We start from the raw sequence: 27,265 nt of genomic DNA on the forward strand, positions 1-27,265 counted from the left end.
TCTTCATTCCCCACATGGAGCAAGAAAAACCACACAGTGTTCTTTTGCTATTAAAATTCAGTGTTGGGGAAGTGGAGGAGGGAGTCTGATTGGGATCTCATTGAATCAAAGTGAGCTCTGTGGATATCTTAATCCTTGAAGTTGCAAATGGTGATTTTCCTTAGTAAACATTTCACAGGTTGCCAGAGGTTGTTTTTGTGTAAAAAAGCACGTGCACAGGCCGGCGCAGTGGCTCACTAGGCTAATCCTCCACCTGCGGCACCTGCACCCTGGGTTCTAGTCCCGGTCGGGGCGCCGGATTCTGTCCCGGTTGCTCCTCTTCCAGGCCAGCTCTCTGCTGTGGCCTGGGAAGGCAGTGGAGGATGGCCCGAGTGTTTGGGCCCTGCACCCACATGGGAGACCAGGAGGAAGCACTTGGCTTTTGGCTTCAGATCAGTGCAGCACACTGGCCGTAGCGGCCATTTGGGGGTGAACCAACGGAAGGAAGACCTTTCTCTCTGTCTCTCACTGTCTAACTCTGCCTGTCCAAAAAAAAAAAAAAAAAAAAAAAAAAGCACGTGCACAAAGTGCACAAATTATCCTTAGTGCGCACTTCACTACAAACATAACCTCATGCTAGGGCTGACACTAACAAGTGACCCTCAGCTTGAACACTTACTACTTAGTCATTGACAACCCCACCCCTTCGTATACCTTCCTTCTATAGAAAGGTACAGGATCAACCGCTCATCCTCACAATTCCCCTCTTCATTCCCTTTCACGTGAAAGGAAGCTTGCTAGGTGACATGCACTGTGTGGCCAGGGCTGCCCAAAGGTCTGGGAGGGTTTGGGATGGGAGAACCTTTACTAACTTGGCCCTGGCTACCTACTGCCCACTCTTCATTTCCTACACTGTTCAGTGCCAGGTGCTGGTCTTTGCTGGGCTCCTTATGGAATCCACTGTGGTATTAATAAGCACAATTGAGAACTGTCATGTACTGGAAGAGCTACAAGAAATCTGTGCCAGCACTTTGAAAATAATCAGTTGTGATTTTAACACCTGAGATTGTTTTGGACTGAGGGTACTTAAGACCTGAACCTACAACTTGAACAGAAAGGAAATTCAAAAGCAGATGATTCTCATCATTCAAGGTGGACGTGTTCTTAAACTTGCTGTGAGCCCTGAATTAGTGAATATGTAACATTGCTCCTAAGGGAAATGCAGAGTTAGATTTCTATAGGCCACTGGCCACAATATCTTCACCCACTAAAATGTTTCTGTGGGACTCTGTTTGAAATACCTTATTTATGGCCAGGGTTTTAATTAGGGCAGTAGGTTAAGCAGCTGCCTGCAATGCCAGCATCCCATATGAGCACCAGTTGGGTCCGGGCTGCTCTACTGCTGATTGAGCTCCCTGATAACATGCCTAGCAAAGCAGGGCAAGATGGCTCAAGTGCTTGGGTCTCTGCTACCCAGGAAGGAGACCTAGGCGTTCCTGGCTCCTGGCTTTGGTGTGGCCTTACCCCAGCTGTTGCAGACATCTACAGAGTGAACTGGCAGATAGAAGACCCACCTCTGGGGCCGGCGCCGCGGCTCAATAGGCTAATCCTTGGCCTTGCAGCGCCGGCACATGGGGTTCTAGTCCCGGTCGGGGTGCCGGATTCTGTCCTGGTTGCCCCTCTTCCAGTCCAGCTCTCTGCTATGGCCTGGGAGTGCAGTGGAGGATGGCCCACGTGCTTGGGCCCTGCACCCCATAGGAGACCAGGAGAAGCACCTGGCTCCTGGCTTCAGATCAGCGAGATGCGCCGGCCATAGTGCGCCGGCCACAGTGCGCTGGCCGCGGCGGCCACTGGAGGGTGAACCAACGGCAAAGGAAGACCTTTCTCTCTCTGTCTCTCTCTCTCTCACTGTCCACTCTGCCTGTTAAAAAAAAAAATCCACCTCTCTCTCTGAAACTCTTTCAAATCAGTAATTTTTTTAAGAGATGCCTTATTTAGTGTATATTGTTAACTGATTAACAATGAACTCATGGCCAGCAGCACTGTCATTCATGCCTTGATAAAGCTAATCGAGCACACGTCTTTTCTCCATAATGCCCATTGCAGGGTTCAGGAACACCAGTCAGCACTACAGCCCTGTCCCTGGGGGCTATTTTAAACAGTGAGGTCACCAAAAGGACAAAAATGTATTAAATGGCCCACAAAAGGACCATTTTGGAGGAGAGCTGAAATGAGAAAGTCAAGCATGGTGTCACTCCACGTCAGCTGGGGATGTCCACACGGTGGTATGACTCAAGACTGTTTCCCACGTTAGCATGTCTGTGAATCACTGTGAAATCGTCTCAAACACTGATTTGGAGTTAAAAATAAATTTTAAGGAGTAAGTGAACACACAGGTACGGGATCCATGAATAACAGGGATCGACTATACAGATTCTCCTTCTTACTCAACAGCAGAACGTGCTTTGTTTATTCCCCTGAAGTCCTCTCCTCCTCTTCTCACAATAGCCACAATTAATCTTTCAGTTTGAAAAGTGAGAAGATTAAAAAAATTATTTTTCTTCTCAGAGACACAGCTCCAATTTGCTGGTTCACTCCCCAAATGTCCACAACGGCTGGTGCTGAGCCAGGTTGAAGCAATAGGTTTGGAACTCAATTCAGTTCCCCATGTGGGTGGCAAGGACCCAAGTACTTAAGCCATCACTGCTGTGTCTCAGGGTCTTCACTGGTAGGAAGCTGGATGGGGAGCCAGAGCTGGGACATGAACCCAAGTATTTCAAAGGGGGATGTGGATATATTACCAGTCCAAATGTCTTCCCCAGATAACAAATATTTTTATACTAGATGGTCATTACAATTACAATGCAAATGTTTATTATTTATTTTTAGTAAATAGGAATCAAAGCCTGGATTTTAAAAAATTAATGAATGTAATATGAGTGGTGGAGAATATAAAGCCACAAATTCATAGAATTTACATTATTTTCTAGTTTTAGAAAGAAAATACGGAAAAGTGTTGACTATGAGTTATTATTTGAACAGACATAGGAGTTAATTTTTTAAAAAAGATTTATTTATTTCAAAGTTGCAGTTACAGAGAGAGAGAGAGAGAGAGAGACAAAGAGACAGAGATCTTTCAGCTGCTGATTCATTCCCCAAATGGCCATAACAGCCAGGGCTGGGCCGGGACAAATCCAGGAGCCAGGAGCTTCTTCCAGGTCTCCCACGTGGGTGGCAGGAGCCCAAGAACTTGGGCTATCTTTCACTGCTTTCCCAGACACATTAGCAGGGAGATGGATTTGAAGTGGAGCAGCTGGGACTCAAACTAGCATTCTCATGGGATGCTGGTGTCCCAAGTGGTGGAATAACCCGCTATGCCACAACACCAGCCCCAGGAGTTAACTTTCACAATCCAAGTAAAACTATCATTAATGGGTGGGAGGTGAGGTGCAGTGGCTAAGACACTGCTTGGGATGCCTGCATCCGGTATCAGGATGCCTGGTTAAGTCTTGGCTCCTTCACTTCTGATCCAGCTTCCTCCTAATGCACACAGGCAGAGGGGATGGCTCAAGTACTGGGGTCCCTGTTATCCAAGAGGGAAACCCAGATTGAGTTCTGGGCTCCTGGCTTTAGCCTAGACCAGCCCTGGCTGTTGCAGCTATTTAGGGAGTGAACCAGCAGATGGAAGCTCTCTCTCTCTGCCTCTCAAATAAGAGGAAAGCAAATAAATAAATAAAAAAGTTTAAAACAAGCAATCAAAACCATCATTAATGTATTGCAACTTTTTCTGGGTTCATAAAAGGCATGATCAGAATTTGGTAGAAGAATGAAAATTAATACATATTCTAGAAAAGGAGAGGTGCTGAACAGAATATATTAAAACACGAGGCTTCTGACCTCGTAAACACTTTCGGGCTTAGCTGCATTTTGAGAGATTTCTAACATAGCAGGCACGATTAGAAGTTCAAAGCTGTTTTTAAAAAGTTGTTGTCTCCTCTAAACACAGGAGGGAAATCTTGACACCATCCACCCAACAAGGAGGTGTAATGAATAGAAAAAAAGAAAACCAGGTGGGAAAATTCACACTTGGTAGAAACAGTTTTCAGAATCGTGCTTGGGTTTTCAAAACTTAAGCCAAAGCTTACATTACATATGTTAACAGCGCACCATGCTGAATAGGACTGACATGCACCTAAGTCTGGGGCAACAATAAAGTAAGATCCTAGGGGAACAACTACGCACTTGGGCTTGACCCCAAGGAAAACATATTCATTCACTGGTTCATAGGCAGGAGCATTAGGGAAGTGCCTAGGGGCTGATGACCGGCGGCACTGCCAGCAGGCAGCCTGGTCTCACTGCCACCATGTTTCTATCCTAGTAGACTTCCCTGCACTGGAAGGGAATGAGAATCACATTCTATAAGATGTCGATACAATGACGTTATCTGACATCTAGTAACTACAAACAGCTCACCTCAGTTAATCTAAGCAGCTCTGTGTGTATGTTATTGTTGATTTACAGAATCATGGTGTTGCCTGAGACTCAAGGTTGCCGATTTCCTGTCTAGTGCTTCCTACCTAAAATTAACTTCAGCTCCCCTCACAGCTATCTTGGAGACTGAAAGAAAGGCCTCTTACATAGCATTTTGAGCTCTTTAATCACATTGTGGCTTTTAAAAAATGGCACCACAACTCCGTTCTCACACTCCCCATGTGGTTTAAAGAGAAATAAAAACCTTGAAAGCCATAGCAGAATTTACTCACTTTACCTTAACTTCCTGGAGCATCTATTATTTTCCAAGGTCAAGAGTCAGTAAACCTATTCTGTACAGGGCCAGATAGGCACTAAGTATGTTAGTTTTTTTTTTTTTTTAAAGGACACAGGATCTCTTCACAATGCTTAGCTCTGCTGCTGTTGCATGAAAATCCCTATAGATATTAAACAAATGAATGTGACTGTATTTCAAAAAACTTTAAATTTTGGACAATGAAATTTGAATTTAACATAATTTTCTTGTTAGAAAATAGAAGTCATTGTTTTAGTATTTTTTTTTAAAAATTTAAGAATGTAAATAAAGGACTGGCAATGTGGTATAGTGGGTTAAAGCCACAAGCATCCAATATGGGAGCTGGTTTGAGTCCTGGTTGTTCCACTTCCAATCTTGCTCCCTGCTAATGCACTTGGGAAAAGCAATGGAAGATGGCCCAAAGTGTTTGGACTTCTGCCACCCATGTGGGAGACCTGGATGAAGCTCCTGGTTCTTGGCTTCAGCCTGGCCCAGCCCTGGCTGTTGTGGCCATTTGGGGAGTGATCCAGTGGGTCGAAGCTCGATTTCTATGTCTCCATCTCTCTCTGTAACTGACTTTTAAATAAATAAAAAAAAAAAACTTAAAAAATAAAAAAAGAGAATGTGAAGCCCATTTTCTTAGTTTGAAAAAGCAGATTTAGTTCCTGTCCTACTGGAGTTTACCACATAAGCAATGAACATTGATACAGAAATTCAAATAGAATGCACAGAATTATCTATAAATGACAAACGGTCAGAGAGGGGTTAGCTGCTTACATCAGATGTTGAATGTCACTGTAAATTTCACAGATGACTGTACTTTGCAAGGGACATGGTAGGCCATTTAAAGCCACTGGTGAATTTACATGAAGGAGGGATATAAATCATCAGAGCTTTCAATGAGAAACTCTAAGTGATTACGGGCTTTCCTTCTAATATGGTGACTACCTCGGGACAGTTCCTGACATCTGTTTTGAAGTGTCCTCAGAAACACCTCTTACTAGAACATTCTCCAATTCTATTGCCATGGAGTAGCGTATTCCTACTGAACTAAGCACTATGCTCTTGGCAAGGCTTTCTTTTCTTATGATTTATACCAATAAAGGATGTTAAATGCATCAGTGTCATAAAAAACTGAAAAAGAGAAATACGGGATATAAAAACAGTACCACATGTTCACAACATGACAGGCAGTGTCCCTATTATTTTATCCTTACAATGCTTCCCTGAGGTAGGGGCTGTTTTTAAAAAAATTGTGACTGTTTTAGGAAACTATAGCACAGACAGGTTACGTTACTCATTCATGGATACAGAGCAATATCATGGAACCAGAGTTGGAAGCCAGGCATCAGATTCATGAACCTTTGCTCTTTTTTTAAAAAGTTCAAAGACCCAGTGAGAGACAGAGGAATAGAAAGGAGAGAGAGGAAGAGACAGAGACAGAGACAGAGACAGAGAGAGATCTTCCATCTGCTGGTTCACTTACCAAATGCCTGCAACAGCCAGGGCCGGGCTAGGCCGCAGCCAGGACCCAGGAACTCCATCCAGGTTTCCCATATGGGTGGCAGGGGCCCAAGTACTTGAGCCATCACCTGCTGCCTCTCAGGATGCATTAGCTGGATGGGAAGTGTAGGCAGAATTTGATTCCAGGCACTATCGTATGGGATGCAGGCATCCCAAGCAGGGACTTGGCCCATGAGCCCCAGTATCCACCCCTGAACCGCCACTCGTAACACTCATAACCTGGCTACACCACAAGGGCTCTCACAGTAACAACAGCACTGTCCTTCAACTCTCATTTACCATACAGGATTCCTTTTCCTTGCAACACCATCCTCCCTCCTCCAGTCTCCGCCTGGGTCCCAATATCCACTTCCCTACTCTAAACAGGTGTACCGGTCCAGGAAGCCAACAAAGAGTAAAGGAATGGGGGCCACAACTCAGCAGACCTCGTTTCCAGCTTAGTGAGAACTGCATCACCCTGGGCAGATCACCCCACCTCTGGGTAACCCAGTTTCTCCCTCTACAAACCTTATAACCCTCACAAGCTAGCACCTTATACCCTGCCAGCAGACACAGTCGATGACACCATGTTGGAATATCTTATCATTGATAAGGAATGACTAACGGTTGGTGGTTACTTCTATTACACACAGGCTTTATCTTCAACCTTTCCTTACTCACCGTGAAGAATCAAGACATTTGGCTGTTTTAGAACTAGACATCTGACTGTCTTAGCATTAGACATTTGAATGTCTTAGCATTAGACACCTGACTGCACAGTACTGGACATCTGACTGTCTTAGTATTACACATTTGACTGTTTCAGTATTAGACATTTTACTATCTTACTATTACACATTTGACTTTCTTCATATTAGACACTTGACTGTATAGTATCAGACTTTGGACTATTAGTAGTTGGCAGAGGACTAGCCCTTTTTCTTGCCTGTATCTTCCTTTCCTATTCCTCCTTTTTTTTTTAAAAAAAACAAAATCGCTTGTTTTGATTCCATTTAAAAGGCAGAGAGACAGAAAGATATCTAGCCACTGGTTCACTTATCAAATACTGCCAACAGCCAGAGCCTCCCTCCTGGGTAGCAGGGACCAAGTCCAGGGTGTGAATCATCAGGAAGCTGGATCCGAAGCAGAGTAGCCAGCACTGGAACCCAGGCGTACCAGTATGGGATATAGGTGTCCCAAGTGGTGATTCTGCTACTGTCCAGATGTGTGTCCCCCTCCCTTCTTTCTATTCACTGAGCAGACACACAATGATGACCAAGGGAAAGAAGGTACCCTCCTCCCCAACCCAACCCCTCCCCTATCAGAGATGCCAGACAGACCCAGAGTGGAGTGCTGGAGACAGCTTGACTGCCTCGCCCGTCTCTTCCCACTCCACATCCAGCGCACCAAACCGAAGGCTTGTAACTGGCAGCACTGTGTCTATACCACAGGACTAGCCAATGTTACAAATTACCCCTTCCCTTCCCCAGTCACAGAGTTGGCTGTTGAACATTTATAAACACATCTCTGGGTTTAGAAGATAATCAAACGTCTCAGGTGCTAGGAATACGACAGTGCGGTCTGGGGCATAGAGGGAGGCGTTTAGCATGGTAACCAGGGGTGGGCAGAGGCATTCAGTGGTGTCCTGGGGAAATAAGTTTAAATGGAGACTTAAATAACAAGAGGAGCTAGTCAGGCAAAGGGGAGGAGAAGAGTATTCCAGAGAGAGGAAACAGCAGGGGCAAAGATCCCGAGTGTTGGAGCAACTGAAGGCAATCGCTTAAGGCCTTCAGAGGTGCAAAGCAGGAAACAGAGGAAAAGACTGAAGCTGGACAGGTCACAGGTTCACCCTGACCTGGAAGACACTGGGTGGCAACCAGGGGGCTTTAGGCAGGGCCAGTGAAGCAGGGGAAAGCATTTCATTTCTGGTTCTTCCACCTGCGTGACCTCAGGTGACCTTGCTGCCTCAGAACACAGCAGAACCCCATCTGTAAAATGGGGTTACACTACTCACACCTCCTGGGCTGGCTGGGAAGCTGTGGGTAAAAGGCTCCTCAGAGCTGCTCAGAGGCATCTGGGCACAGACCAGCTATGCACACAGATGCTGTGGGGGTGGGTGCTATGTTCCTGGGTGCCTGCTAGGCCAGGTCAGTGTGTTTCACAAGCTGAATGCTGGCCTGTGAGTGGCGAGATAGATTTAGTGATTCACTGACCTTGAGACTCAGCATATATATATATATATATATAAAATTATATATTATTTTTATATATTTATATATAAATAATATATACATATAAAAGGAACTGAATAAATAAAAAGAGTCAAGGGTAACTTGCAAAGATAAGTTTCATTCTGTGTAAGTGCAAATTAGTTTGCTAAATAAAATTTATAACTGAGTGCCACAGTTAGAAAGCATGAAAGCTGGGTCAGGCATTTGGCCTCACAGTTAAGATGCCACGTGGGACAACTGCATCCCATAGCACAGTGCCTGGCTGCAAGTTCCTATTTCCAACTCCCTGCTCATGCACACTCTGGCGGTCAGCAGGTGACGGTTCAGGTAGTTGGGTCCCTGCCACACATAGGAGAGAGTTAGATTGAGTTCCCATCTCTCAGGTTCCAACTGGCTCAGTCCTAGGCACGTGAACATCTGGGGAGTGAACCAGCAGATGGAAGCTCTCCTTGCTGTCTGTCTCTCTGCCCCAAAACAAACAACAACAAGGTAAAAAAAATAATAATGTGAAAGGCTCTGCTTCAACAGGAAACATTCTAAGATCTCTGGGGGCCTGCAGAAGAGGGATGAGACAAACAGGGCCAGCCCTCTACCATAATAGGAGCTGGAAATGTCACAGCTTTATTCTGACTCCGGGTTTCCAAGGCCTTTTGCATACCAGCAAAAACTGATGCTTTCTGGGCCAGTTAAGACCCTAGGATTTATCTGCCCTCCTGAAGCCAGAAGCATGGAGAAATCATGGATGCGGCCCCAAAAGCCAGAGAGGGAAAGGGCCTCTTCTAAAGCAGCAGCAGTGGGAGTATGTGTGTGGAGAGTGCTACCAGGGACCTGCAATTGGAATCCTCTGAAGGGGATGCTGCCATCCCCTTGGCACATGAAGGAAGTGAGCACTTTGTGGAACTGGCCTTGAATCCGGTATATCCCAGAAGAATAATTCCATATGTGAACAGATCTGAGGATAATTCATTTTCAACAGATGTCAGAACGTATCCAACTTGCCCTCTGGAGTTGTGGACACCACTTGGCATTGCTTTTCCTTTTCAATTTCAGAAATGGAAAAGTCACGGCAGAGGCCTGGTCAGTGTTCGCAGAAAAAGCAAGCACCTCGGTGATGATTTAAGTTTCCTTGAGTTTCCCCGGGCATATGCAATCGGCACTAGATTAGCTGCCGACATTTATTGACAAAGGAATTAATCTTCACTGATTTTTTTAAAGCCCATTCTCTACAGGAAGCTGTGACAGACATCAGGGCTCCCGTACTTTCCCCCTTTCTCTCCTGATAAAAGGGGCTAAAAATAACCTTTCCAACCCTTGATTGCAATGAGGAAGGTGCTGAGCAAAAAGAACAAAAGAACATGTTGGTGGGGGTGAGAGGCTGGAGGATAGAGGTGGGACACGGGATTTTTAGGGCAGTGAAAGTTCTCTACCTGAGGTTTTCTGTTGGGCACAAAGTCTCATGCAAGGTGACGAGTTCATGGAAAATGGGTATTGTGGAAAAAACTACTCAGCTTTTACACTTGTTTTGCACCTAAATAAACTTATCTTTCAATTCCATTTTTCCACAAACTTTCTGAAGCTCCCTTGTACATGTATGGAAGCCCATCGAGTAGACAACAGCAAGACCAAGCCCTGATGTAAATGGTTCATGTGGGGTGTGTTCCCTGGATGGGGAAGGGGGACAACAGGGTGGCTGTGTGTGAATGGGAGGAGGGTGTGTATGTACACTCTCTACCTCTTTTCAATTATTGCTGGAAACCTGAAACTGCTTTAAAATATAGCCTTCATTTAAAAACAGCTCCAACAAATTAAATATATATATATATATTCATAGGAAACAAACAAAAAGCACAGGACATCCGAGGCCCAATGCAGGCAGCCTTCCTGAGATGGTCTCTCCCACAGTTAGGGAGTTCGTGTTTGTATTGGGGGTAGGGCAGTATGAAAACAGACATCCTGAACATGACAACCGTGTGCCTGCTCAGCGAGTCATCCCCATTCATGACCTACAGGCACCCAATTCCTGGCCTGCCTCTTTCTACCATTCTTCTCATCAAAATCATCTCCTGGTGGAGCAGAAACAGCAACACACACTTTCTACCTCAACAAAACACCACCAAGCCCAGAACTGCATGCATCCATTCTGCAGATGTTCCTGGGGTTGCCTGCCAGCCCAGGCCTGGGTGGGCCACACTACATTCAGTTGGGCATCTTCTTCTTCTTCTTCTTCTTCTTTTTTTTTTTTTTGACAGGCAGAGTGGACAGTGAGAGAGAGAGACAGAGAGAAAGGTCTTCCTTTGCCGTTGGTTCACCCTCCAATGGCCGCCGCAGCTGGCACACCGTGCTGATCCGATGGCAGGAGCCAGGCGCTTCTCCTGGTCTCCCATAGGGTGCAGGGCCCAAAGCACTTGGGCCATCCTCCACTGCACTCCCTGGCCACAGCAGAGAGCTGGACTGGAAGAGGGGCAACCGGGACAGAATCCGGCGTTGGGCATCTTCTATGGGGGCACCCAGCTTCTCTCTCAGCTTGTTAATATTTCCTATCGAGTACCTACTGTGCACACCAGACCCAGTGGATACCCCCCCACCCACAAAACAATGGAGAAAATGCTCCCCCAGGACTTTCATGGTCCATGGATAGAACACTTTGAAATGATGATTTAGAGAGCTAAGAACTGAGAGCAGCCTCGCTGGAGGACTTGGAATTTCTTTGCAACAGTGGAGTTCTGCCTCATGATCCCTGAGCTGGGCCTGAGGGGTTATTTCTTTAGTGACTGCAGATTTCATAGTATTTGTCACAAGTCAGTGTCAGGGAACTTGAGGACAGTTACAGAAAGAATCTGGTGTGCCAAGAGGACAACAGAGACCACAGGAGTCACCAGCTGTGGCTGTGACCGCTTATATTGGTACACATGGGATGCTAGAAAGGCCGACCCAAATGTCAGCATCGAGCTCGAGTGAGCTTGGCAATGTCATGGTGAGGCAGGCTTCTCAGACTTGTGGCATGGGTCCCAGGCATTTTGTGAGTGTATCTTTGTCAGTGGGTAATGCTGGGGGCAGGAAGATGACCAGCATGGGCAGGTAGAGAGCAGGGAGGATTTTTCCCATCATGAAGGAAAATCTTGCCTGTAATCAACAAAACTTCTGACATAAGCACAAAAATTTTACTTTAAAAAATATGAGACAGGGACAGATGGACAGAGTCCCATCTGCTGGTGTACTCTCTAAATGCACATAATGGCCCTGACTGGAGCTAAAGCTAGGAGCTGGGAATTCAATCCAGGTCTCTTCTGTGGGTGGCACAGGTCCAAGGCTTGAGTCTCCTGCTGCCTCCAAGGGTCTGCATTAGCAGGAAGCTGGAGTCAGGAGCTAGAGCTGGAGCCGGGTTTCAAACCCAGGTACTTTGATTTAGGACACTGGCATCTTCACCAGCATCTTAATAGATAGGCCAAATGTCTCCCTTCAAAAAAATTCTTTCAACATTATTAAATGGAAATCCTAGTGGAGGAAATTCCTCAGAATACATCACTTGGGAGGCAAAGAGTTACAAATGTGAACTAAACCTAAACGCCAAGCCAACTCCTACATTAACATATGTTAAAGAAAACAAGGCTCTGGCAATAGCAAGCTAATAAATGAAATGAAATCTCAAATCAATCCTCCCTAAAGGACTTAATTATCCTGCTAGACTGATTTCACATGGCACACCACATAACACACAGATTATTTAAACCAAGAAGACTATGAGGACATCCTAATGGCTGGTGCACCTCCAAGTAACATTTAGAGATTCTCATGAAACAGGAAATACAGGATGCCTTCAAGGACAGTTTTGCGTGTGGCAGATCATATGCCACACAGTGAGAACTCTCCGAAGGCTGAGCTACATCTGAAACACCTGACCCTTACTATCTTTGCAGTTGTCCCTTGGAGCTAGAACTCCACTTGTCTTCCTTATAGCAATGCTTTATCCAAGACCCAATTCACAAGGTGCAGCACTCCCTGGAAGACCCTGAAGAGACAGGTAAGTGGTGAGTGGGCTCCTCTCTTCTTACCTGTAGTCAAAGGAATCCTAGAATTCCCAAATGCAATTCAAGGGCAGATGTTGCTAGGGAGCTGGGATCACAGAAGCAAACGTGCTTACAGGGAATGGTCAGGCTGAGGTCGGGTGAGCTTGGTTGAATCTTGCCGAAAAGTCCTGGGACCTTGCTGAGAAACAGCAATGATGAGGAAATAAGCAGTAGTGGAAGAGTAAGGCAGATAGCGCCCACGACCCTATCAGCTATCTCAGAGACCGGTCTGCTATGATCTGAATGTAGCTCCGAAATTTCATGTGTTGAAAGGTTAATTCCTACAGTCACATGTTAAGTATTTCAGAGGTGGGACCTCTGGGAAGTAACTGGGTCATGAGGGCTCTCATGAGTGGGTCACTGGATTACTAGGTCAATGGGTTAAAAATGAGTGATGCCCTGAAATGCCTCAGGACCTGGTAGAAGCCCCTCCAGCAAGAAGGCCCTCACTGCAGGCAGCCCCTTGACCTTGGACTTGGCAGACTACAGAACTACAGACTTACATTTCTTTTCTTTACAAATTATCTAGTCTCAGGTACAGCAAAAGAAAATGGACTAAAGCAGAGTCCTAACTGTTTAGACAAAATAATGTATCTACATAATGGAATTCTATGTCCCAAGTTTCTTTTTCTGGCCATCATCCCTACATTTCCAGCTCACTCCCTCCATATCCCAACAATCTTTTGACTACCCCCACCCCCAGGATATTCAATCTATTGGCCCTATTACTTTTTTTTTTTTTTTTTTTGACAGGCAGATTTAGACACACAGAGAGAGACAGAGAGAAAGGTCTTCCTATCCATTGGTTTATCCCCTAAATGGCCGCTACAGCCGGCGTGCTGCCAAAGCCAGGAGCCAGGTGCTTACTCCTGGTCTCCCATGCGGGTGCAGGGCCCAAGCACTTGGGCCATCCTCCACTGCCTTCTTGGGCCACGAGCTGGCCTGGAAGAGGAGCAACCAGGACAGAATCCGGCGCCCCAACCGGGACTAGAACCCGTGTGCTGGCGCTGCAGGCGGAGGATTAGCCAAGTGAGCCGCGGCGCCGGCCACTGGCCCTACTCCTATTTCCCACCCTCTCCCACCTGTTTATCTCTTATTCCTCCCTGACTCAGATTAAACAAGAGGTTGCCCTAATCATTCTGTTGCATGCACCCACAATTCTGTCTCAGCAAAACCATGATCCAGCTCTGTCAGCTCTGTGCCTTCACTTATGCTGCTGAAGTTGGCTGGAGAAAAGTATACAAATGTTTTAAATGGTCTTTAAATTCATGACCACATGATTCAGTGAGCTTTTTAAAAAAATTATTTATTTGAAAGGCCGAGTTACAGAGAAGCAGAGGAAGAGGCAGAGAGAGACAAACGGATCTTCCATTCGTTGGTTCACTCCTCAAATGGCTGCAACATCCAGAGCTGGGCCTATCCGAAGCCAGGGGCCTGGAGATTCTTCCTGTCTCCCGTAGGGGTGCAGAGGACAAGCATTTGGGCCATCTTTTACTGCCTTCCCAGGCAATAGCAGGGAGCTGGATCAGAAGTGGAGAAGCTGGGATTCGAATCAGAGCCCGCATGGGATGCTGGCACTGCAGGCGGCAGTTTTATCTGCTATGCCATAGCGCCAACGCCCTCAGTGAGCTCTTAATGTTGCCCAGTGATCATCTCTCACTGATTCCATTTACTCATTCTCACTCTTCTTGACAACAATTTCATCTTGACCTTTCTTCCTTCAAGCCTCCAACACTTTCTCCCCCATCCTGATCTTAAGCTAATGGCCTTGCTGCCCACTTCATGAAGAAGACTCAGGTAATCCAAACGGCAGCTCTGAAGACTCCTGTCACCCTGTCTACTCTTGCAGTTAATCTCCTTAAAAAAGAATGTTTCTCCATGTCTTATGTCCATTATCTCTCATTTTCAGCTTTGTAGAGGTAATAATCGAAATACCCCAAAGTGCACACATATAAAGTGTGCCCTCTGAATCAGTTCTGACACATGTGCACACTGAGACCAGGATACAATCGAGGTAACGAACCTGCTCCTCACCTTCTGTTTCCTTTTGCACCTTTCGCTTCTCTCCTACCTCCATTCCACCCAGGCTCCTGCAATCACCAACTCAAAGAAATAGCTCTTGCCAAGGTCACTAGTTTTCTGTGTTGATAAATCCAATCCCCACTCTTCAACTTACTTGACCTTTCTGCAGAATATCACCTAAATTTTTCTTCTCCCATCACGGTAAACTTTCTTCATCTGGCTTCCAAAATATCACACTTGGTTGGCTTCCCTTGTATTAGTGAGGTGGGAGGAAAACCAATCCTAGTCTCTCCCTCTTCTCAGTATCATCTTCTGCTACAGAGCTCAGGGTCCATTCCACAGTCACCTTTTCCTCTCCGTTTATACTCACTCCCTTCATGAACCTCAACTATGACCCATTCACTGGTTAATCCCAAACTTATGACTCCCTCCCAGTCCTTCCTCCTCTACTCCATACTGTGGATTCCAATGCCTGCTTAACACCTTCATGTAGTTGAGCAGAGACTCAAACTTAACATATCAGAGGCCCGAAATTGGAAACAACCCAAATGTTCATTAACTGATGACAGATAAACAAAATGAGGTATATTCTCACAATGGAATATTATGCAGCAATAAAGGAACAAAGTACTGATATACCCTACAACATGAACGAACCTTGAAGGCATTATGCTAAGTGAAAGGAGCTAGACACCAAGGGCCACGCATTATATGACTTCATGTACACAAGATATCCAGAAGAGACAGAGCCATAGAGAAAGTTGACTAGTGGTTGGCAGGTGTGGGGGTGGGGGAGAAGAGGTAGTGGGGAGTGACTGCTAATGGGCACAAGATTTTCAGGGGAGGTGGAGATGATGATAATGTTTTGCAATTAGTGGTGATGGTTGCACAACTTTGTGAATACTAAAAACCCCTGAATGGTATACTGTGACAGCAAAAAAATTATGATATGCAAATTGTATCTCCATGTTACAAAAGCCTTCTCCCCAGATATCTGCCTGGATTACTCTTTTGCCTTCATCAAGGCTTTGCTCAAATGTCATTTTCTCAATGAAAACTGTAGTTGCCACGTTACCCCTCCAACTCTTCCGGTCTTTTATCCTGATGCATCCTTTAACCCATGCAGCATTTATTACCTTCCAATACAGTACATATTTCACTTATTATATTTATTGTTACTGCTCCCCATTCAAACATAAGCTCCGCGAATTCAGGGGGTTTTGTCTGCTTCATCACTTATGTAGCATAACTGTCTGGAAATAGCCTTGTACAACAAAAAATACTGGTAGAATGAGTGAACTGATACCAAACAGGTCTTACAATTGGTGCTGAAGAAAACGGAATTGTACAGAATATAATTCATCTATTCTTAAAAGAATGAGTAGGTTACCACACAGTATATTACACATTTGTATGACCTCAAAATTGTTAAGTAGAAAACATATTATACACAGAAAGAACATTGAGAGGATGAGATATTAAAATATCTTAAAATCCATGGAAATTGGAATCATGGTGATCAAATTATTTCTTGAAAATATGCTGGGATCAGGCAGACTTTGGATTTAAACTATCCTTCATTTCTTATTGGCTACGCAAGTCTCAGGAAGTCACTCAATCCTTGGTGATTCCATAAACGGGGGAATAACAAGACTAAATTAACTGACTCCTTTTAAGATTAAATGAAATAATACCTCTAAAGCACTAACTATGGTGTACTCAGAAAATGATAGCTAGTATTACTATACCTTTAAAATAATCATGGAGTTCCAGTAGCGGAATATATATCACACTATACTTGCAGAATTATTTTTGATGGAATATTTTGTCATAATTTTATTATGATAACTTTGAATCAACAATGAACGTGAATGCACAGTTTCACCTCTGCATTATACCTCTATATTTCCCCTCAAGTAATTCTGAGCCCATTTATTTCTCTACTGAGTCCACAGGACACATCTTTTCCCTGTTGTGATTGGGTGATGTGTGACACATCTGGTCAACAGTAGCTTAGATGTGCACAAGAGCTGTCTCTAAGGTACTGACACTTAGTGTTTCTATGTCAGTTCTCTGGACATTTTCTCCCCCATTGTTCAGTGTTTCATCCTAGGTTTTTGAGTTTTGTCACAACTGTAATGTAGGCCCTGTGCTCTCCAAGAATGATACAGAGTTAGAAGACAAACAAACAGTTGAGGCAGCAAGTTAGGCATTTTTTCCTGCTAGACTCTCCTTTTGCAGAGGAAGAATCAGCATGGCAGAGAAATTTTGAAAATTTTTTTATCTCCTATTCAGTATTAATTAGGAAAATAATGCATTCTCATGATAATGCAAATTTACTCATTAGAGACAGGTGTAAATGAAGACACAGCATCTTTACTTTATACACTGTCCCTAGTCCCAGCAGCCATTTGTGAATGTTTTGGGGGCCTAGAGTTGTAGCACACTGAGTAAAGCCACCACCTGCAATGCAAGCATCCTTTGTGGGAATTGGTTTGAGACCCAGCTGCTCTACTTTTGATCCAGCTCCCTGCCAATGTGCCTGAGAAAGCAGCAGAAGATGGCCCAAGTGCTGAGATCCCTGCACCCATGTAGGAGATCCAGAAGAAGCTCCTGACTCCTGGCTTCTGCCTGGCCCAGCTCCCACCATTGGCCATTATGGACATTTGGGGAGTGAACCAGTGGATGGGAACTCTCTCTCTCTCTCGCCATCTCTTCCTTCATCTGTGTTACTCTGACTTTCAAATAAATAAATAAATCTAAAAAAAATCTTTTGGTTTTAGTTCAGGTTCATTTTTGGTTTTCTCAGCTTAAAGTATAATCTATTAACTTCTTGTTTTTATTTTTTAAGTAAGAAACTTACATTACCTTTGTTTCCCTACTTCCTCTTCCTAAATTTTGTTAAAATTTTCAACTTCTCAGTTCTTTAATAGAGCTATAACTGTAAACAATATACCTAAATATTTATTTCTTATCCCATCAATGGTATCTAACAGCCCCCAATGTATATATTGAGAAACTGGCACTATTTTGCATCCCCCTATTGCTCTTTTTTGGTCACCCAATTTCTCTCAGCTGTCTCATTAACTTTGCATTCTTAAGGTTAACTTGAATTGTCTGTAACCTAGTTGTCTTCCATGGATTCTTTAGAAATAAATTCCAAAAAAGAAATCCAACAAAGAGCACTTCAGTATTATGATTTTATAGATACCACTCACTTCAGAACCAAGTGGTGTGACTGGACCCTCGACAGGGAGATTCTGGCTTCCTGCCCCACGACGCTTGAATGCTCCAGGCCCCCAGGTCAAGCCTTTTAAATTTGATTAGATTCCATCAATCCTTCAAAGTCAAGACACGGTTTCACTGACTTCTTTGGTGGACTGTACATTTCTCAGGGAGATGGTGTTTTTCCTGACAGTTCTGCCTTTTGTTCTTGTTGACAAAAGTAGCACCTTAATGCCAACAGGGCTCAGCTTGTTCATCAGATCACTGCAAGAACTCCATGTTCTTCATGAAATGTGCTTCCTGACCTCACGTGGTCACTCTGATGCAGTTTCCTAACTCTGCCACTGACCGAGGGTTTCTTTTCTTCATGCTCTTTGAGGCCACGAGCAGTGTTTTCCTGAATGATGTTCCTTCTCTTTCATGAGTTCCCTGCTTCCTGTGCTATGGAACATTCTTAAACAAGTCTTCTCTGCCTTTATAGTCATTAATACTTAATGGCATACAAATTACCGGCTTAAAATTAGTTTCCCTTAGAACTTTGAAGTCATTCTAGTTTCTGTAAAGTATGGAAATAAAATACCAGTCTGATCCTTATTTCTTTCTAAGTAACTTTTCCCCCTTTAAATGCTATTTGCACCTTTTCTTTACCTTAACTGTGCAAAATTTCATCAGGATTTGCCCTTCAATTGCAGAATTCATGTATTTCCTCAGCTCTGGGAAGTGTTTCATTATCTTTCTTAAAAAAAATATTTATTTATTTATTTATTTGATAGGTAGAGTTATAGACAGTGAGAGAGAGAGACAGAGAGAAAGGTCTTCCTTCCGTTGGTTCATTCCCCAAATGGCCGCCATGGCTGGCGCTGTGCCGATCTGAAGCCAGGAGTCAGGAGCCAGGAGCTTCTTCTGGGTCTCCCAAGTGGGTGCAGGGGCCCAAGGACTCGGGCCATCTTCCACTGCTTTCCCAGGCCATAGCAGAGAGCTGGATTGGAAGTGGAGCAGCCAGGACTTGAACCAGCACCCATATGGGATGCCAGCACTGCAGCAGTGGTTTTACCAGCTATGCCACTGCGCCAGCCTATTATCTCTTTAATTGGGCAGTCCTCCCCCTTGTCTTCGTTAATGCTCCCTGAAACTCTCATTAATCAGATGGTGCACGTTCAGGATTCAGTGTCTATACCCATCTACTTTTTTTCTGCTATATTCTATCTTCATTTCTTTTTGTGTTATAGTCTAGGAGATTTACTTAATTTTAAACCTAACAAATGAATTTTTAATTTCAGCCATCATATTTTAATGTCCACTTATTGTTTACTTTCATGTATATACATATTTTTATTACTTTATGAATGCAAAATGCTCTTTTATTTAAAGAGTTCAATAAATAGAGAAAATAAGCAACCATGTATTTACAATTTGGAATTAAAAAAAAAATTTAACATTTTGTCATTTGTGCTTCCAGTGTATTTTCTTATTAAGACAAATCAGAGGGATGGTGCAGTTCAGGTCCCAGCTGCTCCTCTTCCAATCCAGCTCTCTGCTATGGCCTGAGAAAGCAGCAGAAGATGGCCCCAGTGCTTGGGCCCCTGCACCCATGTGTTAGATCCAGAAGAAACTCCTGGCTCCCGGCTTCGGATTGGCCCAGCTCTAGACATTGCAGACATTTGGGGAATGAACTAGCAGATGGAAGACCTTTCTCTCTCTCTCTCTCTCCCTCTCTCTGTCACTCTATCTCTCAGATAAATAAATGAAATCTTTAAAAAAAAAACCCAAAAACAAAGATAAACAGGGCACAGGGGTGAAAGGAGGCATCCTCTCGTTTCCCGGCCTCCACCCGCAAAGCTCATCATTCCCTTCTCTCTTTCCTGCCATTTCCCCCTTCCTTCCTTGAAGCAGCTACCACTGGAAATTCTGCTTCCTTTTCAGCCTAAACATTAGTATTTTTACCACATAGGTACAGGTTTATGAAGGATACACTGCACTGTTTCCTTGTATGAAAACTGCAGGTCCAGTGGGTATCTGTCACAGTGTTGTTGCCCTCTATGTCTGCTTCCAATATCTGAGTGTCTGGTTTGAGTCCCACCTCTTCTCATTCTGATTCAGACTCCCGCTCATATCCACCACGGGAAACAGCAAGTATTTGGGGCCCTGCTGCACATGTGGGAGACTCAGCTGGAGTTCCTGGCTACCGGCTTTGGCCTGGCTCAGCCCTGGCTGTTGTGGGCATCTGGAGAATAAACCAGTGTCTTCTCTGTTTCTCTTTCTGTGTCTCTCCACCTTTCAAATAATAATGTAAAAAATTGCAACTTCATACACACACACACACACACACACATATTCTAAAATCACTTTGTTCAGCCAACAATGTTTCAGAAATCTATCCATGCTGATACATGATAGTCTCCTTTATTCATTTTCAACTGCCAAACCTGTGCTACCCCATTCATTCAAGCACTTACGTGTGCCAGCAACTGTTCTGGTGGCTGGGGACACAGCAATGAAGGGAAAACCATATGAACATACTCAAATTAATATTCTTTCCTCCATTAAGAGATACTAGACATAGAAAAATTTCTGGCTTTAACAAGGATTGTCAACTTGCTTTCCAAAATGGTGTACCCAATATGCCCAGCAAATGGGAAAATTCACCCCTCTGTTCATCCTGCCCAACATTTGCACAGTCTAACGTTTTTATTTTTGCCATTACTATGGGTGAACAAGGGTGCCTTTTCATTTTAGCCAGCATTTTCCTTAATTACTAGTAAGGCTCAGCATTTCATTTTTATTTATTGGTTCTTCAAATCTCTTTTCCTGTGCATTGCCTGAAGCACCCTTTGCTACCCATTTCTGTAGTCAGTTTTTTGTCTTTTGCATACTGATTTGCAAGGATTCCCCATCCAACATATTTTGTGTTTTATGTGTTGCAAATATGTTTTTTCAGCCTAGGGTTTATCTCTTAACTTTATTTATAGAGGATTCTGCATAAAGGATTCTTACAACTTAATGTAATCTTTTCCCTTATGAACTGTCCATTTTTTGTGTACTGAAAAAATAATCTCTTCCCCACAGCCATAAAGATATTCTATTGTGCTTCTCATTAATAATTTTAGTTGTAAGTTTCACATTCAGGTCCTTCATACATCTGAAATTTATCATCTGTGTGGGATGAGATAATAATCTACTTTTTTATAATAAGAGCAAAATAATTTATTAAATAAACCTTTCTTTTTCCATTTGTTTCTAATGCCTTGTCTTTTTTTTGTGAGCATATTTTACTAGTTTGTTTGTTTATTTTTTTCCCAAACAAATCTTTTATTTAAGTAGTACAAATTTCATAAGAACATCTTTAGGAATAAAGGCTTATAGTAGAATTTAGTGATTCTTTAGGAATATAGTGATTCTTCTCCCAATCACACTCCCACTCCTCTTCCCCCTCCTTCTCCCATTCCCAGTTCCATTCTCCATTAAGATTCATTTTCAATTAACTTTATACACAGAAGACCAACTCTATGCTAAGCAAAGATTTCAACAACTGGTATACACACACACACACACACAAACTGAGATGTTTTACAGTTAACTCTCATAATACAACTCATTGAAGACAGAGGTCCAGCATGGGAAGTTAGTGCACAGTGACTCTTGTTAATTTAACGAGGAACACTCTTATGTATGACATCTGTGATCACTGGAGGCTCTTGATACAAGCTAGGCTATGGAAGGCTTTTGAATCCACAAACTCTTTCAGTATTTAGACAAGTTCATAAGCAAAGTAGAAGTTCTCTCCTCCCTTCAGAGAAAAGCACATCCTTCTGCAACGGTCACTTCTTTCCGCTGGGGTCTCACTCACACAGATCCTTCATGTAGAACATTTTTGCCAAAGTGTCTTGGCTTTCCATGCCTGAAATGTTCTCATGGGCTTTTCAGCCAGACCAGGATGCATTAAGGGGTGATTCTGAGCTCAGAGTATTACTTAAAGTGATTGTTATTCTATGAGTCTGCTGTGTGGACTGCTTCCCATGTTGGAACATATTTTAATTCTATTATTACCAGACGCTTGATCCTATTTATTTTATTTTATTTTATTTTTATTTTTTGACAGGCAGAGTGGACAGTGAGAGAGAGAGACAGAGAGAAAGGTCTTCCTCCTCCGTTGGTTCACCCCACAATGGTCACTCCAGTGGTGTGCTTTGGTCGGCGCACGGCGCTGATCTGAAGCCAGGAGACAGGTGCTTCTCCTGGTCTCCCATGGGGATGCTGGGCCCAAACACTTGGGCCATCCTCCACTGCACTCCCGGGCCACAGCAGAGAGCTGGAAAGGAAGAGGAGCAACCGGGACAGAATCCAGTGCCCCGACCAGGACTAGAATCCGGGGTGCCGGCGCCGCAGGCAGAGGATTAGCCTAGTGAGCCAGGGTGCCGGCCCTTGATCCTATTTCTATGATCACTTTAATATTTAATCCTATCTGTATGTTCTCTCTCTCTAAGATTTATTTATTTGAAAGTCAGAGTTACACAGAGGGAGAAGTAGAGGTAGAGAGAAAGAGAGGTCTTCTATCCACTGGTACACTCCGCAAATGGCTCAATGGCCTGAGCTGCACTGATCCAAAGCCAGGAGCCAGGAGCTTCTTCTGGGTCTCCTACATGGGTGAAGGGGCCCAAGGACATGGGCCATCTTCTACTGCTTTGCCAGGTCACTGCAGAGAGCTGGATTGGAAGTAGAGAAGCTGGGACTCAAACTGGTGCCTATGGGATGCTGACATTGCAGGTGGCAGCTTTACCTGCTACACCACAGTGCCAGCCCCTATATGTTCTCTTTAACACTTAATATGATCACTTCAACACTTAAGATGGTATTTTTACCACCAAGTTTAATGGGATTTGGGGTCTGCTGGCAAGTTTTAAAACTGTATCCTTAGAAGTAAGTCTGTAGGAATATATGCAGAACTATACAGCTTTACAAACTTCCTCCTCACTCTCTTATTCCCACTCTTATTTTATACTGAGATCTATTTTCATTGGACTTTACATACATATGATTAACTCTATGTTAAGTAAAGAGTTCAGCAAATAGTATGAAGAAAAAAATGTTGCTTGACAGTCAAGACAAGGGCTATTCAAGTCACTGCTTCTTGAAGTATCAATTTCACTTCTACAGATTTCCTTTTACCTAAAAGGAAATTATTAGTTATCAGAGATCAGGGAGAACATATGGCATTTGTCCCTTTGGGACTGGACTATTTCACTAAGTATGGTGTTTTCCAAATTCATCCATTTTTTTTGCAAATGACAGGATTTCAATTTTTTTTTTATCACTGTATAGTATTCCATGGTGTATATATCCCATAATTTATTTATCCAGTCTTTGGCTGATGGGCATTTAGGTTGTTTCCACGTCTTAGCTATTGTGAATGGAGCTGTGATACACATGGGGGTGCAGACAACTCTCTTATTTACTGATTTCATTTCCCTTGGGTAAATTCCCAGGAGTGGGATGGCTGGGTCATATGATAGTTTTATATTCAGATTTCTAAGGTATCTGCATGTTATATTCCTTAAAGGCTTTACCAGCTTACCCTTCCACCGACAGTGAATTATGGTACCTTTTCCCCCACATCCTCGCCAGCATTTGTTGTTTGTTGATTTCTGTATGAAAGCCCTTCTAACTGGGGTGTGGTGAAATCTCATTGTGGTTTTAATTTGCATTTCCCTGATGTCTAATGCCTTGTCTTTACCCTGCACCAAATTCTCACAAAGACTTTTGGAGATTGGTTCTGGACTTTGTACACTGTTGACTGATGAGATTTCAGATTTCAGCCAGAATCCCTTTGCAAATAGTCCTCTTCTGGCCTCTACATTGCCAATGTTTCCCAATCATAGAATTTCTCTGGTCTTCACCTGGACTGACCATATTTTCAAACCAAGTCTCTAGGTTTATAGATGGAGGCAGAGATCTTAGACTTCTCACTCCAGGTCTTAGAGCCACTTAGGCAGCGTGAATGATGCACTGAAGCTGCACTCTAGCCCTTTTCCCTCTCTTTCCTCCCCTCCAAAAGTTTCCATTTTCTGTCAAATTTGTAATCTCACCAGCAACTAAATGCAATTCCCCATTTCACCATCAGCAGCTCTTGGCCAAGACAGAGTTTTATCATTTATAACACTACTTGAAATTTGTAGGTTCAGACTAGTGCTTCAGGGGCCAGTGTTGTGACACGGTGGGCTAAGCTGCCACCTGTGATGCCAGCATCCCACATCAAAGCCTTGGTTTGAGTTCTGGCTGCTCTACTTCCAATCCAGCTCCCTTTCTCTCTGTCACTCTGTCAAATAAATAAATAAATTAGGGGCCAGCACTGTGGCTTAGCATGTAAAGCCACCACCTGCAGTGCCAGCATCCCATATGGATGCCAGTTCTAGTCCCTGCTGCTTCTTTTCCAATCCAGCTGTCTGCTATGGCCTGGGAAAGCAGTAGAAGATGGCCCAAGTGCTTGGGCCCCAGAACCCACGTGGAAAACCTGGAAGAAACTCCTGGCTCCTGGCTTTGGATCAGTGCAGCTCCAGCAGTTGCAGCCATTTGGGAAGTGAACCAGCATATGGAAGACCTCTCTCTGCCTCTGCCTCTCTGTAAGTCTGCCTTTCAAATAAATAAATCTTCAAAATAATAATAAAATAAAATAAAATAACATACCAGAACAGTATTTCATTAAGGTTTTTGACATAGTACACATTTAAATAAATATTGGATAATCAACATTTCTTTAAAATTTCATGTGTTTCTTGGCTACAAGAGTCTTTATAATTCATGTCTTTTCCTTAGTTTTCTATTGTTTGTTTTTCTCCTTAATTATAATGTTTAAGAATTTTGTGTATTTATTTATCTTTAAAGATTTTATTTATTTAGTTGAAAAGCAGAATGACATAGAGAAAGAAAAAGTGAGAGTGAGAGTGAGAGAGAGAGAGAGAGAGATCTTTCATCCACCAATTCACACTCCAAAAGGCTACAACAACCAGGGCTGGGCCAAGTCATAGCTAGCAAAGGGAAGCTTTATCCCAGTCTCTCACTTGGGTAGCAGGGCCCTAGAGCATTAGCAGGGAGCAGAAATGGAAATGGAGTAGCTGGGACTCCAACTAGTGCCGATATGGATGCCAGCATCGCAGGCAGGGCATTGCCCAGTAAGCACCATCCTCTGTGTATTTACTAAAGATAGTATCCCTCTGTTATATGTTTAATTTTTAAAAAATGTTGTCATTTACTTCCTGATTTTGTTTAGAGTCTATTTGACATATGGGTTTTATAGGTAAACCTATCAATCACTTTCTCTGCAGTCTTCCATTATTGCTGTACTTCCCGAGTGCAGAACAAATATTCACCTGGATTTTCTATGAGTTTATGATTGCATAAACTCTTAAATTCATTTATAATTTATTTTTGGTGTATTGTGTGGTGTTAAAATTCATGTTAATTTTTCTCCAAGTGATTTATCCATTAGATCAACCTTATTTATTGATAACTCTTTCATTTGTATGTCTCCTCTCCCAATGGTAAATTCTTGTGTACTAGAATTGTTTCTAGATTCTGCTTCATTAATCTATTATTGTAAATGTCGCATTTTAAAATTAGTACAGCTCTACCATTATTTTTTATTTAGAGTAACAAATGGATTTTAATGTTTCTCTAAATTAGAGTGCTCCATGCTGGGAAATGAGAGACTATCTTCTGCCTTTAAATGATTCTTCTACCATTATTTTTAATAACAGCAGAGGAAGATTCCCAACACTAACAGTCACCACATTTTGTTGGCCATTTCTGTTTATTCTTCATGGTTTTTGTAAATCACCATTTTAAAGTTGACATTTTGTTTAAAATGTATTTAGCCTAAACAATAATTTAGAATAGATTACACATTGAAAAGTGTTATATTCTCATTTAGAAACAGTATTTATTCATTTTTAAAATTTTGCTTAAAGTATTTTGGTTCTCCAACTACAGACTACTGAATATTTTATAGTCTTATAAATTACATTTTTTCATTATATTTTTTAACTACTCACTGCCTATGCAAAGGAAGGCTATGATTTTGGCTTATGTTATAATTAGATTTTTAAGTTTTATAAGTTTTCTCTATTACATCACTTACTATTAATTCTTTAAAATTTCTAGGTAAACAGAAATATAACATAAAAATCATGATTATCTTTTTTCTCCTTTCCTCTCATTTCTTAGATGGCCTGTGGTACCTAGAATAATATGATGATCACAATGAAAACTGAGTAGCATCTTTCTCTTGTTTCTGATTTCCATGAAGTATCGGCAGTTTATCATTAAGTATGCTCAAAATTCTCTGACCAGGACATTCTTGATTATATTAAGATGTACATGTATGTTGGTTTAATGAATGGTCCAGTTTACCTTCTCTTCATGAATTATAAATTTTCGTAATAGAGGTGAGTTTTTTAAACTTCTAAGAGCCCACTGTTTTTGATTCTGTAATTATGTAAAAAATTTTATTTATTTATTTGAGAGGTAGAGTTACAGAGAGAAAAGTCTTCCATCTGCTAGTTCACTCCCCAAATGGCTGCAACATCCTTAGTTGAACTGATCACAAGCCAGGAGCCAGGAGCTTCTAACCAGCCTCCCATGCAGGTGCAGGGGCCTAAGCACTTGGGCCATCTTCCACTGCTTTCCCAGGTCACTAAAAGAGAGCTGGGTTAGAAGTGGAGCAGCCATGACATGAATTGGTGCACATGTGGGATGCTGGTGCTGCAGGTGGAGGCCTAGCCTACTATGCCACAGCACCAGCCCTAGGAAAAAGAGAAAGAGAAATGAAGAGACAGCTTCCATTAACCAGTTTACTCTCCAAGTACTTGCAATAGCCAGGGATTAGCCAGGGATCAGCCAGGTTGAAGCTAGGAGCCAGGAATTCTATCTGGGTGGCAATGACCCAAGTACCTGAATTATCACTTGTTGCTCCCCAGGGTACACATTACTAGGAGGCTGGATCAGATAAAGAGTAGCTGAGACTGAAAACAGGTACTATGATATAGGATGCAGGCTTCCTAAGCAGAGACGTGACTGCTGTGGCAAATACTACCCCGATATCCTTTTTTTTTTCCATTAACTAATTGTTTATATTCCACTCTATGTCCCTAGTTACTTCTGATGTAATTTGCTCATTAATGCCTCTAAAATAATTCATCTTTGAATCCAAAAAGCATCTCAGGACTAGGAAATACAAAGAAGAGAAAGATCAAGGCACCAAATAATCTTTAAGTTAATAATCGAATTTGGGGCAGATGCTGTGGTGTAGTGGGTAAAGCTGTAACTTGCAGTGCTAGCATCCCATGTGGGCACTAGTTTGAGTCCCAGCTGCTCCACTTCTGATCCAGCTCTCTGCTATGGCCTGGGAAAGCAGTGGAAGATGGCCCAAGTCCTTGGGCCCCTGCACCCACTTGGGAGAG

The 27,265-nt window shown here is 43.0% G+C and overlaps 1 protein-coding gene across 5 annotated transcripts in view; it reads right to left on the reverse strand.

The window, feature by feature from the left end:
- The window catches only part of MARCHF3 (membrane associated ring-CH-type finger 3), a 183,734-nt gene that overhangs the window by 86,340 nt on the left and 70,129 nt on the right, over positions 1-27,265 (reverse strand). Inside the window, exon 2 of one of the 5 annotated variants that reach the window (XM_008254965.4) lies at positions 12,552-12,705. The exons of the other annotated variants lie outside the window; for them this stretch is intronic. The gene's annotated coding sequence lies outside the window, so the exon portion shown is untranslated. The remainder of the gene's footprint in view (positions 1-12,551; positions 12,706-27,265) is intronic. 5 annotated transcript variants of the gene reach the window in all.

This window comes from Oryctolagus cuniculus, chromosome 6, assembly GCF_964237555.1.
Source record: "Oryctolagus cuniculus chromosome 6, mOryCun1.1, whole genome shotgun sequence".
In the NCBI taxonomy this organism is placed as follows: Eukaryota; Metazoa; Chordata; class Mammalia; order Lagomorpha; family Leporidae; genus Oryctolagus; species Oryctolagus cuniculus.